Source organism: Odocoileus virginianus, chromosome 1, assembly GCF_023699985.2.
Source record: "Odocoileus virginianus isolate 20LAN1187 ecotype Illinois chromosome 1, Ovbor_1.2, whole genome shotgun sequence".
In the NCBI taxonomy this organism is placed as follows: domain Eukaryota; kingdom Metazoa; phylum Chordata; class Mammalia; order Artiodactyla; family Cervidae; genus Odocoileus; species Odocoileus virginianus.
The window spans coordinates 96,327,271-96,343,749 of record NC_069674.1 but is presented as its reverse complement, the minus strand read 5'-3'; the positions used below and the strand labels follow the sequence as shown (position 1 = coordinate 96,343,749).

General features: G+C 37.7%; 1 protein-coding gene and 1 long non-coding RNA gene across 5 annotated transcripts in view; one reads left to right on the top strand and one right to left on the bottom strand.

Annotated features, from left to right (window-relative positions):
- The window catches only part of UMAD1 (UBAP1-MVB12-associated (UMA) domain containing 1), a 251,639-nt gene that overhangs the window by 148,474 nt on the left and 86,686 nt on the right, over positions 1 to 16,479 (top strand). The gene's annotated exons all lie outside the window — the stretch shown is intronic.
- The window catches only part of LOC139036194 (uncharacterized), a 192,251-nt gene continuing 186,252 nt past the window's right edge, over positions 10,481 to 16,479 (bottom strand). The window contains exon 3 of the long non-coding RNA XR_011488908.1: positions 10,481 to 10,734. This is a non-coding gene — a long non-coding RNA (uncharacterized lncRNA). The remainder of the gene's footprint in view (positions 10,735 to 16,479) is intronic.

Sequence of the window (16,479 nt, the reverse complement as noted above, 5' to 3'; positions counted from 1 at the left end):
AAAATCCAGATCTATAAACTGATTAATTAAAAGATAGGGGAAAAGTCTTTGTGACCTTGGATGAAGATTTCTTAGATATTAAAAAGCATGCTCCTTGAAAGAAAAAAAATGATAATTATATTTCATCAAAATTATATATTCTGTTTTTAGAAAGATAAGATTGTTAAGATTAAAAAAGCCTCAGATTAGGAGGAAGTATTTACACAACTTATCTGATAAAGAACTTATGTCTGAAATATAAGTTATATATTTATATATATAACTCATATAAATAAAGAACTCCAAGTTTAATAATAAGAAACAGCCTCATTTTAAGTGGTGGGTAAAAGATTTGAATAGACACTTCATTAAAGAGGATATACGGATGACAAGCACATGAAAAGATGCTCAAAATCATTAGTTAATAGGAAAATGGAAAATAAAACCACAAGCTACTACTGTGCCCATTCGAATGGCTAAAATTATGATGCCAGAGTTGGCAAGGACGTGGAAGAATTGGAATTGCTTGTATTGGTAGTGAGGCTGTGAAATGGTACAGCCGTTTGTCAGTTTCTTAAAAAGTTAAATCATGCATCTACTACCTGACCCAGTCACTGGACTCGGTATTTTACCCAAGAGAAATGAAAGAAGATGCTGTTTGTTTCCATTTATTTAAAAATCTGGAAACTGAAACCTGTGGTGATGGAAAGCAAAGTAGTTGTCTGGGGATGGGAGTGTGGTGGAGGAAGAATGGATTACAGAGGAGCACGAGGAAATGTGAGGTGGTGGATGTGTTCATGATGCTGAATGTGATGCTGCTTTAGCAAATGTATACTTATGTCAGAACTCATGAGATCTGACACTTGAAAATGTGAGTTTATAGTACATTACTTATACCACAATAAAACAATAAAACATTTAATAGAACCTCATACTAAAAAGGATGAATATTACAGCATGTAAATTATCCCTCAGTATCCCTGACTTAAAAAAAGAAAAAAACATATGGGAGAATGAAATATGGGGATTAAAGCTGCAAAATACTTTTAAAAGCTAATGTTGAAAGATTGCATACTGTATGATTCCATGTAGGTAATATCCTTAAATGACAAAGTTACAGAGATGGAAGACAGATTAGTGCTTGCCAGGGTTTAGGATTGGAAACCACAGGGGAAGACAGGTGAAAGTTACACAGGAATTTTCAGTGCTATTTCTGCTACTATATAATACATAATTAATGAATCTATAATTATCAGAAAATTAAAGAGTTTCTTTCAAAAAATCTTTTGGATATTATTGTGTTCCCTAACATGAAATGAAAATAACATGCCCAAAATGATCAGTTTTTAAGATCTTAATAATGGCTACCATGCAAACACTAGAAACTGTGCTTTTATGGAAATGGTGGCAGCTTAACGTTGCATCATTGCAGATAGAAGACATAGCAAGAATCACTTTCAATTTCTGGTTCTCTGTCTAAATATTCAATTCCTTAATTTTCTTTCTCAGAGATCCTTATTTATATTTCTCTGACTAGATAATAGATACAGATGGTTCAAACATACATAAAAAGGGATACACTGAAAAGTCTTCTCCAACATCTGTCTCCCATCTGCACAGCTCATGCTCCCCCCAAATTAAACAACTGTATGCTATTAATTTCTTGTATATTCCTTCAGAATTTCCTTTTGTCTATATAAGTAAATGTAAATATACCTTTTCTTAACCTTTCTCCCTGCTTTTACATAGAAGGTAGTTTACTCAGTGTTTTGCACCATACATTTTTTTACTTAACAGTCATGTCTTTGGAAAGTTTCCATTTGGTACGTATCTTCTTAATAATTCTTTTGACAGTTGTGTAATATTCCATTACATGGCCATGCTATACTTTATGTACTGATCCTCTACCTGTTGACATGTTGACATTTAGGTTATTCCCAGACTTCCACTTGTGTAAACAGTACTGGAGTGAATATCCTTATCTGTGTGTCATTTCCCTCTTGAACACATATATGCGAATATATGAAATTTCCAGTATTGGCTTCTTAACCTGGAAAAAAAGACTTGTGTGAATTAACCTAAAATCTGCTGCACACACTCTTAGGTGTGTAATTATTTGAGATGAAGTGTTTAGTGTCCTTTCGATTTTTGGATCCACTGCCAGATATGCATGATTATTGGATGCTTTAAAAAGGGAGTGGAGAACCTTCACTTAAGTGTCATTCAGTATACCGAAGGGGAAAACTTCTCTAAGCCCTTTGCAGTAACTTCATTAAGTAACAGGTCTAACTCTGACCCAGCTGTGTCAGGCTTCTTTGCCTCTAAATGAAAGCCTTTGCTGTCTCCTTACTAATGGCCTAAGAACAGAGTTCTGAAACCCTTTGTCTTTCCCTAAGGGCCATTGCAAAAAAATACCTTTTCATCCACTGTCAGTGTTAGCCTCCATTGTTCTTTGTAATTATTGCAGCTTTAGTATCACGGCATTAGGTTTTGACATCATCTTCTCTGAAAAAAGGTGATTTTCTTTGTACACGTGGCAAGTATGTCCTTCCACACAGTGAGTCAGCCAGTTGGAGTCTTGGATTCTCTAATGCTGATTGTGAGTTTTTGTGCATGAGCAAGAGATGGTGGTAGTGGTGGTTTAGTTGCTGAGTTTGCGACCCCATGGACTTGTAGCGCTCCAGGCTTCTCTGTCCATGGAATTCCCCAGGCGCGAATCCTGGAGTGGGTTGCCATCTCCTTCTCCAGGGGCTCTTCCTGACCCACATCCCCTGCACTGGCAGGCAGATTCTTTACCGACTGGGCCGCCAGGGAAGCCGGGGAGCGGGAGATAGTAAACATGGCCAAATTTAGCAACTGGTGAAAACAGATGAAGGTGAATAATCAAAGATGTTCATTGTACTGTTCTTTCAGAATTTCTGTATATTTAATATTTTTCAAAATAGAAAAGTTGAGAGCAAGCATATTCTTTGCTGAGGTTGTTTACTGTGAATCAGGAGAGACTGCTTCATTACCTATTACGTTCTGTTTTTGTTTTGCCGTTTTGAGATCTGAAGACGTCTTAGAAACTCCACCCCTAGACTTAAAAAATGGTGATGTTAGCGGTTTATAGTTACTGAGGGTTTCCTCTGTGTCACATGTTGTGCTCAGCATTTTATGTGGATGAGCTCGTGTAAGCCTCTTATCAATCTGTTATTATCCTCTTCATGTTTCATACCAGGCCACTCAGGGCTGGTGAGATTAAATCACTTGCCTCTGGTCACACAGCCAGTCTGTGATAGAAACGCTCTTTGCAACCAGACCGGCTATTATTATTCTTGACCTGGACCTCACTTGACCCAGTCACTCTTTATTTTGGCCTGAAGTATTTTGAAGTGAGAGATAGGTTGTCCCCTGGCTGAAACTCTTACAGTTGACTGATCCAGATAGCATTAATCTGAAGGCCTCATGAAAGACTACAAATGGGTAAACGTGGAGAGGGAAATTGACCACCTTCTTGACACAGTAATTTGCAAAAGTCTATGAAAAAGAAGAGCTTTGTGTACATATTAGTCATCAAAACCTTCCCACTGCTTTTCTGGGCTTGCTTCTTTCGTGTGCACTTAGCAGCCTTCTTAGGGACTTTACTGCTCGTTTTCTGTATGTTTTCTGTACGTTTCCCTCTACTGACTCTTTTTCCATCAGGGGTTAAACAGGTTTACGCTTTTCCTATCTTGAGACCACTCCCCTTTACTCCACATACACCCTGCCCACCACCATATCTTCACACCAAACTTTCCTAACAAATGACTTTTATAAGATACCATAGGGCGACATCTTTTCCTGTCTTTTACTAACTCCTCAAATCCTCCCCAGCCCCCCAACTTACACCAACCTGTTTTCCTGCTAGCACTTGCTCTTTGCTATTCTTTTATTCCCAAAACTGAGACTCTATTTTATATACAGTATTGTACCCTGATTTTTCTACTTCAATAAATTTTTTCTCATGCCATTAATTTTGAAGAGTTTCTTATTGATGAATAACTTATAGAAACATATACAAATGATGAGTTCAGTGACTTTTCATGAAATGTTGTTAGCATCCACATCAAGAAATAGAAATGATAAAATCCTAGAATCTCCCTGCTCGCAACTAACTCCTTTCAGTCACTTCACCCAACTCCCACAAATTATCCTGACATCTAACAGCACAGATTGTTTCGTATGTATGAAATGTGTGTCAGTGAATCATATGGCGTATACATTTTGTGTCTTGCTCCTTCACTAAAAATTATATATTTGTGAATTCATCCATATTATATGCAGTTATGGTTCATTATCCTTGTTATGAAATTTTCTGTTGTATGAATATATATTAATAAGTTTTTAAATAATGTTTGGAGTTATATATTATTTCATTGTATGAATATGTCAGAATTCTTTATTAATTCTGTTATTTTGGCTGGATTTTCACTATTAGAAATAAGTCTATAATTAATATTTTTGTATAAATAACATGATTTCAGACCGTTCCTTAGAATAAATTCTGCAAGTGCATTTGCTGCCTAAAAGAATGTAAACTCTTTAAATGTTCTTGATACATATTGCCAAATAGCTTTCAAGAAAAATTTTACTGGTTTCCTTTCGTACTAACACAGTATTGACACATAGGTATTCAATAAAATTTTGTTGACCTGAGCTAAGTTCTTTTATATCCTGTGATCTGTTTCTGAGTTTTCTTTGTCATTGATTGGTCTTTACACTTCAACGTTGTTTTAATTAATTTAGATTTTAACAATTTAAGAGTGTATAGGGCAGAAATCCTCCTCCCCTTCTTTTTTTTTTTCCCAGAAATTATCTGATTTTTCTTCTTTAATGCTTACTGGTAGAACTTTAAAATACATTGCTGAATTCAGTAGATATTTCATGGAATTACCTCATTGTTATTTCTATACACTTATCTGGGAAGAACTGACACATTTATGTGTATATAGTCCTACCTAGGAATGATTCTTTATTTCTTTATTTAAGTATTTTTATTAAATGTCACTCAGTAAAGTTTATAGGTTTATTCTTACAGGACCTCTTTTTTTAAGTTACTTTCAAATATTTTATATCTTGTGACCTTCTGTATTGAATAATTTCTTTCCATTTTATTTTATAGCTAGTTATTTGAAAGTTATTCAGTTTATATATTCATTTTGTCTTCTCCTCCTTACTGAGCTCTTATTAACACTAACAGTTTTTGTTTGTGTTTAAGACCATAAATGCTTTTGGGATTGGGGCCATTTGATTTCTAAATTCAGAAAAGGAGAAGTTGATACCTGGAATAAAGAAATAGAAACAGTAACCTGGAAAACGATTTTTAAAATAGAATTGTAGAACTCTGGTCATTTGGAAAACTCCATTTTTTTTTCATGCATTGAGGTATTGTCTTTGTCAAATTCAAACCATTATCTCAAGCTTACATTTTTTAATGAAGAAGCAGATTGCAAGGTTAAACATAAAATTAATGAAAAAGATTTTAAACATGAAAATCTCTCATTTAGGCACTTACTTGTATGATGAATACCACATCATTTACCATTTGTGTTACTCTGAATTTATTTATTTCCATTCTTTCATTTTTAAAATTTCCCCTTATCTGTTCTCTGTTTTGCTTCTCTCTTTCTTTTTAGATATACAGTAGTTTGGGAAGAAGGGAAGAAATCTTTTTTAACACTAATGGAAAATAAACTAGGACATAAACAAGGGAAAAAGGAAAAATTTCAGTTTTGTTTTCAGATTTTTTTCCTGTGTACCTTTCTCATGTATTTGTCCTATGCATTTTTCTCAATACCTTTCTGTTCTTCTGGGTGATTCTCATGATCCTCTGTCTCCTTATACCATTTAGCTATCTGAAATCTTTAACACGTGTCCATGTGTGATACCCATATTTATGTTCCAGGCTGTCTTTTATATCACTTCTTTCTCAGAGGTAAGACAGTATGTCTGGGCTTCCGTTGTAGCTCAGGTAGTAAAGAATCTGCTTGCAATGCAGGAGACCAGGGTTTGATCCCTGGGTCAGGAAGATCCCCTGAATACTGGATCTTATGTATCACTTCCTCCTCAGAGGTAAGAGAGTATGTCTAGGTCATGTATATAGAAGCTATTGCACATACAATGAAAATAAAAATTTCTCAGTTGAATATTTACTTTGAATTTTTAAACCTTTTTATTTGTTTTATTTTCTTTTTTATTAGTTTAAACTGTAGGGTTTTTGTTTACTCTTAAGAATAGTTGAAACTTGAGCCACAGTGTAATAAATAAAGCCATAAAATAACACATTAATCCCAGTTAATCCACATTATTGTCCTTCTATGCCTGTATCAGCAACAGTAGCAGAATATCTGGCATATAATCTCTTGTGTGGACACAGACTCATGGGCAAAGCCTAAGCTAGAAATGAACTGTCCTCTTTTGAGATGGGAGTTTTGCTGATATGTATGAAGAGACTGTCTTAGAGTCTCATTTCACCCTTGTAAGAGAGAAGCTGGTTGTAGTATCTTGTCTTATTTATAAGATGAAAGTAGGTCAGGTCAGTTACAGATAGTTATAATGTGCTCTAAGTGGCCTGTAAGCCAAGGCTGGTGTTATTGAAAGACGTATTTCCTTTGTCAAAAAAAATTCACCCTCCCTCTATGACAGTAGAATTGGAGCATGAAGAAGTAAGAATCCCGACCTTTTGTAAAAAGAAATGATCTTTTTAAAAAGGCACACTTCTGTTGGGGGTGTTTCTGTGGTTGTTTTTAAGCTTTGGAGCTGGGAGGTGAGAATGCAGTGGATGATAAGGACATCATGTGCCTGGTCTCACTTATAAAATGGAATTGAAGGCAGAGATGGAGGGCAGTAGCCAAGACAGTCTCAAAGGTTGCTTTCACGTCTTAACTACCAGATCTTAGTCTGAAAGATGAACTCTTGTAAATTGTAGAAGTAAGGTGATGTGCTTTCATTAGAAAGATGTAAAACTGGTTCTCAGTCCTGAAGGAGAAAATAGAAAGGAGACATTAGGACCGGAAACAATCACACCAAACATCTGCTTAAAAACCAGTAACAAAACGGCTTCAACAGGTAGGCGCCCTGTGGTACTCACTCTGTTTTGCATAGTGTGGTGGCTCAGACGGTAAAAGCATCTGTTTACAATGCAGGAGACCTGGGTTCGATCCCTGGGTCAGGAAGATCCCCTGGAGAAGGAAATGGCAACCCACTCTAGTACTCTTGCCTGGAAAATCCCATGGACCGAGGAGCCTGGTAGGCTACAGTCCATGGGGTTGCAAAGAGTTGGATACGACTGAGCAACTTCACTTCATAAAGCGGTCAGTTCTTCTGGTTAAGCAAAATGAAGCCAAAAACAGACATTGTACCCTGTTCTCTTTCAATACATTTACAAAAGGGGGCGAAATAAAGAAGAAATTTAAGATGATAAATGGATCTTATTTGCCTGTGAGAGTACGTCATTCTAAAGGTGGATATTGTTCATGGAGAGAATTCAGAATTAACTCTTTCTTTTTATAATTTTATGTAAAGGGGCATGGGTCTTGAGTAGGAATATGGGTCTGGAGTAGGGTTGTGGGTCTTGAACCCAGAGTTTAGTTTGAATACTGGTCCTACCACTTAGGCATTTCGTGCTGCTCAGAACTTCGAAATACCTTTTTCGTTATTTTTGTCACCTGTTAAATAAGCAAAATTATTCCTTCTTCTTAAAGCTGTTGTGAAAAAGTTTGCCTCTCCATTTTTGAAACTGTCACAGCTTTATTAAAAAGTAGGAAAATCATATTTGCTTAAAATCTTTTGAGGGAAAGTTCTGTATAACAAAATAAATGAGATAAGCCTGGTGACACATTATTGTATTCTCTGAGTGCATTTTTAAATTTGTTCCTGCTCCTTCTTCTTAGAAAGATTCCTTGTTTATTTAAACTGTGTTAAGAGTTTTTGTTACTACATAAAACATTCCTGGGTAACTGCGTATACTGCATTCACTCACTTGTGAGTAAAAATGGTGAAAAGGATAAAGGATTAGTTAGTTCTCTTTTGCTTGATGAGTTAAAGGGATCATTGAAATCTCTACTACTGTCTCTGTCTTTATATTTAAATCATATCTCTGTATTCTAACCTTCCCAACTATTCCTCTCTCTTTTATTTTCTGTTTATTTTGAAATAATTTTGAATTTACAGGAAGTTTGCAAAAATAGAGAGATCTCTTTGTTTTACCTCTTGATAGTAAATTAGCAATATTATGTATCATTACTTCCAAATACTTGAGTGTGCAAGGATATATCCTACATCAGTGATCAAAATCAGGAAATTAACCATCAAAGCCATAGATGGTTCATTTCTGTTTTGTTCAAATGATGCACTTTATATAACAAAAGGATCCAGTTCAGTATCGCATGTTACATTTAGTTGTCTTGTCTCTTTAATTCCCTTCAGTCTGGAATAGTTCCTTGGTCTTTCCTTGACTTTCAATAGCTAGACACTTTTGAAGATTACAAGTCAATTATTTTGTAAAATATCCCTCAGTTTGAGTTTGTGTGATAGGGCTTCCCTGGTGGCTTAGGCAGTAAAGAATTCGCCTGCCATGCAGAAGACCTGAGTTTGATCCCTAGGTCAGGAAGATTCCTTTGGAGGAGGGCATATGAACCTTCTCCAGTATTCTTGCCTGAAGAATTCCATGGACAGAGGAGCCTGGTGGGCTACAGTCCATGGGGTCTGAAAGTGTCAGACATGAATGGGTGACTAACACTTGGGTTTGTGTGACATGTCCTCAAAATTAGATTTGGATTATGCATTTTTCTCAGGACCATCACAGAAGTGATGTGTTCTTACTGTATCATACTGGGTAGAACACAGTTCTTCTTTGTTACATTTTTGTTGTCAGTCACTCAGTTGTGTCAAGCTCTTGGTGACCACATGGACTGTAGCCTGCCAGGCTCCTCTGTCCATGGGATTTCCCAGGCAAGAATACTGGAGTTTTTCTTCCTCCAGGGAACCCACATCTCCTGCATTGGCAGGTCGACTTTTTTTTACCACTGAGCTACCAGGGAAGCCCTAAGGCCATAATCATCATTTATTAAGGCTTTTTCTACCAGATTTCTCTGCCATAAACTGCTCATTCTCCTTTTAAAGTCAGTATTTGGGGCCCAGTGGCTCAGTTGGTAAAGAATCCACCTGCGATGCCGGAGACTGGGTTTGATCCCTGGGTTGGGAAGATCCCCTGGAGGAGGTCATGGCAACTCACTCCAGTATGCTTTCTTGGAGAACCTCCATGGACAGAGGAGCCTGGCGGGCTACAGTCCATGAAGTTGCAAAGAGTCGGACACGACTAAGCACAGCACGCATTTTGAGATCATGTAATATGCTTTTCCTCATCAACCACCCAAACTGATAGCGTTAGCATCTATCTGTGTTTTTTGGCTGAATTATGATGATAGTAGTTGCCAAATGGCAATTTTTCTAATTCCTTCACTCCTCCATTCATCAGTTGGCATTCCACTGCAAAGCAAAGCTTGCTCCTCTCTCTATGTATTCATTCTTTTTATGGATTTTTTAAATGATTTTTATTATTTATGGATATTTTAATGGATTATAATCTGTTAGTGTCTTCTATTTTGCTGCTTGAAATGTCCTAGTTTTGGCCCGTGGGAGCCCCTGCAAATCGTCCTCCCCGTTCTCTTAGTGCGCTATGTCACAGCGAGATGATCTAGGCCTGTCTTCAGCAGCCTGAACGAGGCCGTGCTGCCACACCTCCCCCACAGCCTCCCCCACATCCTCCTTTCCTCGTTTCCTCTGTCTTCTTGCCACTGCTTACCTTTCTGGGACTCAGTTACTTCGGAAGAGAGAGAAAAAGGAAGAAAGACCCAGATAGCTAGTTAGCTAGATGACTGACTGAAAAAATCTGCCCATGGAAATTTGGGAATAAAAAGACAAGCTCACCCATCTTGTAAGGAAACAGATATTTGGATAACCAGAAGTGATGGCTAAGCCCCAAATAATGTGTTTATTTTGATTTTAGAATGTGTCTTAGTCCGTTGCACCTGCTATGACAAATTATCAGGGAGTCAGTAGCTAATGAATGTGAGTGTGTGCATGCTAAGACACTTCAGTCGTGTCTGACTCTTTGCAACCCTGTGGACTGTAGCCTGCCAGGCTCTTCTGTCCATGGGATTCTCCAGGCAAGAATACTAGAGTGGCTTGCCATCTCCCTGACCCAGGAATCAAACTGGGGTTTCCTGCATTGCAGATAGATTCTTTACCAACTGAGCCACAGTGTTTTTCTCTTCTACTGATATTTGAACATGAGTGAATCTGTTTATGGTTTTGAGAACTCATGGCCTAAATCTAAGGGCCCCAGCTCTTTATCCCACTCCTACATACTGTCTCCTAGTCTGAGAAACAACTTCTTAAGCACACTATTTGCTGTCATCTTAGACTCAGTCTTAACAACAACAGCAAAATATTCTTTATGCTCTTCTTCCCACCTGCTTTTGCAAGGAGATGAGTTGGTAGATGCATGGTCTACAGGTCAGTCAGCACCGTACAGAGAAGTCAGCATTTAGCATTTTTCCCTTAGGAAGCTGCGTGGGGAGAGCCACCTGTTCTTTCCTTAGATGGAGGCGCTCTGTCTGTTGCCTCTGGGCTCGGTTGCAGGGGCCTTGCCCTCAGTAGCTTGATGTGCTTTCTTTCAGGGTGAAGAGAGGGAATCTGATAGCCGCTGGAGGAAGGTTTGCTTCATTAGGTCTGGAGGTGGGTAAAGTGATAAGTGAAGAGGGATAAATTTGATTGAGACAGGTTGATTTGAATGAAGCAACGATTCTTAGAAAACTTACCATAACAGAACTAGTTGCTTAATATGTGCATCTTTTCTATCCTCAGCCTTTAAGCCTTAGGAAAAATGTTACTGAAGATTGGAATTCTTTTTTTTTTTTTTTTAACATGTTGTAGTTAGGCACATGTCTAGATGAATTCTAATTTCACTGAGCCAGCCCCTAGGAGACTACTGAATTTATTTGAAATTGCTGTGTCATGAAGTATATAATAGGGATTTAAGCAACAAATTCTAATTTCAAAAATATCAAATTCATGAGGCGGAGCAATACTGTGGAATTCAGTGGTAATAAATTAGGAATTTTAAGTACATAAGCATTATACCATTTTCATAACTTAAAGTGACAAGAGAGGAATTTTTTTAAAAATCACAAATGTTAGTACATATTTCTAATGTTTTTATGTTTTTTAAAAAAGGCATTTAAAATTTGCCAAATTCATGTTAGTTGTAAACTTAAAAATGCAGCATTAAATTCAATAAAATAAATAAAAATACTTTGTCACGATTCCTCTGGAATCTTAGCCGTGTCTTCTGTTTCATGCAGTTACCTCAAACTCGGTGTAACTACAGAGAACCCAGTAAGATCTCTTCTCTGATTTCAGAGTCACTGTTGCCTCTTTGGCATTTTTCATCTACCCTTAACGATCTTCTGGGAAGTGTTTCTAAGTATCTTACAGCTGGTCTACCCTGACCTTCCTTATTGCTGAAATCCTGTCTGGACTTGATGACAGAGCTGTGATTATTGATCTCTCCCAAAGCCTTTTTGTCCAGACTCTGCCCTCCACTCACTTCTAAGTGCCCTTAATAAACGTATTTCCTTTTACCAATCATAGTGCCTCCTCTTTAGCTTTCTTTATTTATCCCATCCTTTCATCAGGAACTTGTATTTCTGAAACTGTATGTGACCCTCCTCATGACAAGGCCACTTTTTTTTTTTAATTTTATGTAAATTATTGATTTATTTCACTTTACAACATTGTATTGGTTTTGCCATACATTGACTTGAATCCGCCATGGGTGTACATGTGTTCCCATCCTGAACCCCCCTCCCAACTCCCTCCCCATCCCATCCCTCTCGGTCATCCCAGTGCATCAGCCCCGAGCATCCTGTATCATGCATCGAACCTGGACTGGCGATTCATTTCACATATGATAATTTACATGTTTCAATGCCATTCTCCCATATCATCCTGCCCTCGCCCTCTCCCACAGAGTCCAAAAGACTGTTCAATACATCTGTGTCTCTCTTGCTGTCTCGCATACAGGGTTATCGTTACCATCTTCCTAAATTCCATATATATGCTTTAGTATACTGTATTGGTGTTGTTCTTTCTGGCTTACTTCACTGTATAATGGGCTCCAGTTTCATTCACCTCATCAGAACTGATTCAAATGTATTCCTTTTAATGGCTGAGTAATATTCCATTGTGTATATGTACCACAGCTTCCTTATCCATTCATTTGCTGATGGGCATCTAGGTTGCTTCCATGTTGTGGCTATTATAAACAGTGCTGCAATGAACATTGGGGTGCACGTGTCTCTTTCAACTCTGGCTTCCTTGCTGTGTATGCCCAGCAGCAGGATTGCTGGGTCATATGGCAGTTCTATTTCCAATTTTTTAAGGAATCTCCACACTGTTCTCCATAGCGGCTGTACTAGTTTGTATTCCCACCAACAGTGTAAGAGGGTTCCCTTTTCTCCACACCCTCTCCAGCATTTATTGCTTGTAGACTTTTGGATAGCAGCCATTCTGACTGGCATGTAATGGAACCTCGTTGAGATTTTGATTTGCATTTCTCTGATGATGAGTGATGTTGAGCATCTTTTCATGTGTTTGTTAGCCATCTGTATGTCTTCTTTGGAGAAATGTCAGTTTAGTTCTTTGGCCCACTCTTTTATTGGGTCTTTTGTTTTTCTGGAGTTGAGCTGCAGGAATTGCTTGACAGGGTCACTTTTGCTGTCATATATCAAACAGTAATTTCATCACGGTCTACCCGGTGTATACTGGGTGCCATCTACTGTAGGAGGTGCTGGAAATACTGTGGTGAAGAAACACACCCTTGTCCTGGTGGAGCTGACAGACTAGTGGGAAGAAAAGCTATTAAATGAGTGAGTGCAAATCACTAAGTGTGAATGTGGAGCGCACTTTGGAGGACGGGCATGAATGGGCGCATGTGATGGGGGCATGGGTTCTCCTGGGTCTGGAGGGGTGAGACGTGAGCAGGGAGTACAAGTCAGCTGGTGGAGGTCTAGGTTGAGGAATGCTGCAGGCCAAGGGTGGTCCTCCTTCTATCATCACTTTTCACCTTGTGGTAAAGTAAATTCTCATACTTCAGCCCTGTGACTTATCCTTCTAATCAGGGGCTTCTTCCTTAATGCGTTTCTGCCCTTTCTCCTTTCTGATTTTTGCGCTCTCAGTCTGTTTTGGAGCTCCAGAGGTCAGTGTCCCCTCGTTGTTAGCTGAGGGCCTACCAGTAGTGGGCTCCCCAAGTCTGATTTGTCCACTGGCTCTTACCCTCTTATTCTCTTCTTTTTCTTCCCTTAACCTCTCATATGTGGGGGCATTTCTGTGGGGAAGAAATTCAAGCCACTCGGGGACTTTACAGTTAATTTATTGATATTGATCTCTTCCAGCAAACCTGGATTTCATTGTCAGCCACCTGCTCTCCCCATCCTAGTGACATTAAGGCTTAGGGGGCTTGAAAATGATCTCTTCCTAAGAGGAAGTTTAGGTGTTTTGCACTAGATAATTAAAAGATAGAAATATTAGCTCTGAAATTTTACATGATCTATAATTGTGCTTTATTTATCTAGTACTTTATATTGTAGATTTATTGGTTCAAGTTATTAGAAAATTTCAGTTTTTATGACCAGAAATTGAGATGTTTTTAAAGTATAGCATGTTGATATTCAGTATTATTAACACTGTGTTGTTACCTTGTTACCTGGTAATGTATGTACAAACAAATATGTGGATGTACACCACATATAATACATATAATACATGTAATACATATAATACATATAATACATATAATAATGTACAGAAACATTATTATAACAACATTACTAGTACCGCGTGGCCAAAATGTGTTCTGATGTTGTTATTAATTAATGCAGTGCATTGTAACTGTGCAGTTGGGCAAACTATTTCTTTTTTTTTTATTAAACTTCTTATTTTGTATTATAGTATGGCTAGTTAACAATTTTGTGACAGTTTCAGGTGGAAAGTAAAGGGACTCAATCATACATACACGCATGTCCGTTCTCCAAACTCCTCACCCATCCAGGCTGCCGTATAACACTGAGCAAGAGTACTGAGCAGCGGTGCTTACGCTAGGCCCTGGTTGGTTATCTGTTTTATTCTTTAGTTCAATTTGTTTATTTTTAATGGAAGGATAGTGACTTTGCACTATTGTGTTGGCTTCTGCCAAACATCAACGTGAATCAATCATATTCTTATGTCTCCTCCCTCTAACCTCTCTCCCCATCGCCCCCTCTATGATGTTACTGAGCCTGGTTAGTTCCCTGAGTTATACGGCAAATTCCCATTGGCTCTCAGTTTTACATATGATAATGCATGTTTCCATGTTACTCTCTCCATGTATCCCTCCCTCCTTCCTCCCCCCACGTCCATAAGTCTGTCCTCTGTGTCTCCATTGCTGCCCTGCAAATAGGTTCATCAGTACTGTCTTTCCACATTCCATATGTATACGTTAGTATATGACTCTTTCTGACTCACCTTACCCTGTATAATAGGCTCTGGGTTCATCCACCTCATTAGTACTGATTCAAATACATTCCTTTTTATGGCTGAGTATTATTCCATTGTGTGCGTGTACCACAGCTTCTTTATCTGTTCATCTGTTGATGGACATCTCAGTTGCTTCCATGTCCTAGCTATTGTAAATAGTTCTGCAATGAACATTGGGGTACATGTGTCTTTTTCAATTTTGGTTTCCTCAACATATATCCCTAGGAGTGGGATTGCTGGGATATGGTGGTTTTACTCCTAGCTTTTTAAGGAATCTTCATACTGTCTTCCATAGTGGCTGTATCAATTTACATTCCCACCAACAATGCAAAAGAGTTCCCTTTTATCAACACCCTCTCCAGCATTTATTGTTTGTAGATTTTTGTTGATGGCCATTCTGAGTGGTGTGAGGTGATATCTCATTGTAGTTTTGATTTGCATTTCTCTAATAATGAGTGATGTTGAATATCTTTTCATGTGTTTATTACACCTGTATGTCTTCTTTGGAGAAATGTCTGTTTAGGTCTTTTGCCCACCTTTTGACTGGATTGTTTGCTTTTCTGGTGTTGATTTGTATGAGTTGCTTATATATGTTTGAAATTAATTCTTTGCCAGTTGTTTCATTTGCTATTATTTTCTTGCATTCTGAGGGTTGTCTTTTCACCTTATTTATAGTTTCCTTTGCTGTGCAGAAGTTTTTTAAGTTTAATTAGGTCCCACTTGTTTATTTTTGTTTTTATTTCCATTACTGTAGTAAGTGGGTCGTAGAGGACCTTGCTGTGATTTATTGTCATAGAGTGTTCTGGCTGTGCTTTCCTCACAGTTTTATAGTTTCAGGTCTTACATTTAGATCTTTAATCCATTTTGAGTTTATCTTTGTGTGGGGAGTTTGGAAATGTTCTAATTTCTTTCTTTTACACATTGCTGTCCACTTTTCTCAGTAGCACTTACTGAAGAGACTATAGTATACCATTGTATATTCTTGCCTCCTTTGTCAAATATAAGGTGCTGGTAGGTGCATGGGTATATCTCTGGGCTTTCTATCTTGTTCCATTGGGCTATACTTCTGTTTTTATCACGTACCAGACTGTCTGATGACTGCAGCTTTGCAGTGTAGTCTGAAGTCAGAAAGATTGATTCCTCCAGTTTAATTCTTCTTCCTCAGGATTGCTTTGGCTGTTTGGGATCTTTTGTGTTTCCACATGAATTGTGAGGGGTTTTTTTTGTTCTAATTCTGTGAAAAATGCCATTGGTAATTTGGTAGGGGTCACACTGAATCTAGATTACATTTGGTAGTATTGTCATTTTCACAACATTGATTCTTCCAACCCAAGACCATGGACTATCTCTCCATCTGTTTATGTCATCTTTGATTTCTTTCATCAATGTCATAATTTTCTGTGTACAGCTCTTTTGTTTCCTTAGGTAGATTTATTCCTAGGTATTTTATTCTTTTTGTTGCAATGGTGAATGGGATTGATTCCTTAATTTCTCTTTCTGATATTTCATTGTTAATGTATAGGAGTGCAAGTGATTTCTGTGTATTGATTTTGTATCCTGCAATTTTGCTAAATTCACTGATTAGCTCTAGCAACTTTCTGATAGTGTCTTTATGGTTTTCTACGTATAGTATCAATGTTGGCTGCAAACAGTAAGAGTTTACTTCTTTTCTCATCTGGATTTCTTTTATTTCTTTTTCTTCTCTGATTGGGCAAACTATTTCTTATAGCTTGGCCCTTTAATTAAGTCATAACCAATCCTATAGTAGAAAGAAAACATGTATTTTGCTTCACTTGATTTTTTCTTTTTTTCTTTATATATATAACAACATGAACAAAGAATAAATACTAATTATAGCATTTGTATGTAAACATTATTGTGCTATGCTTAGTCGCTCAGTCG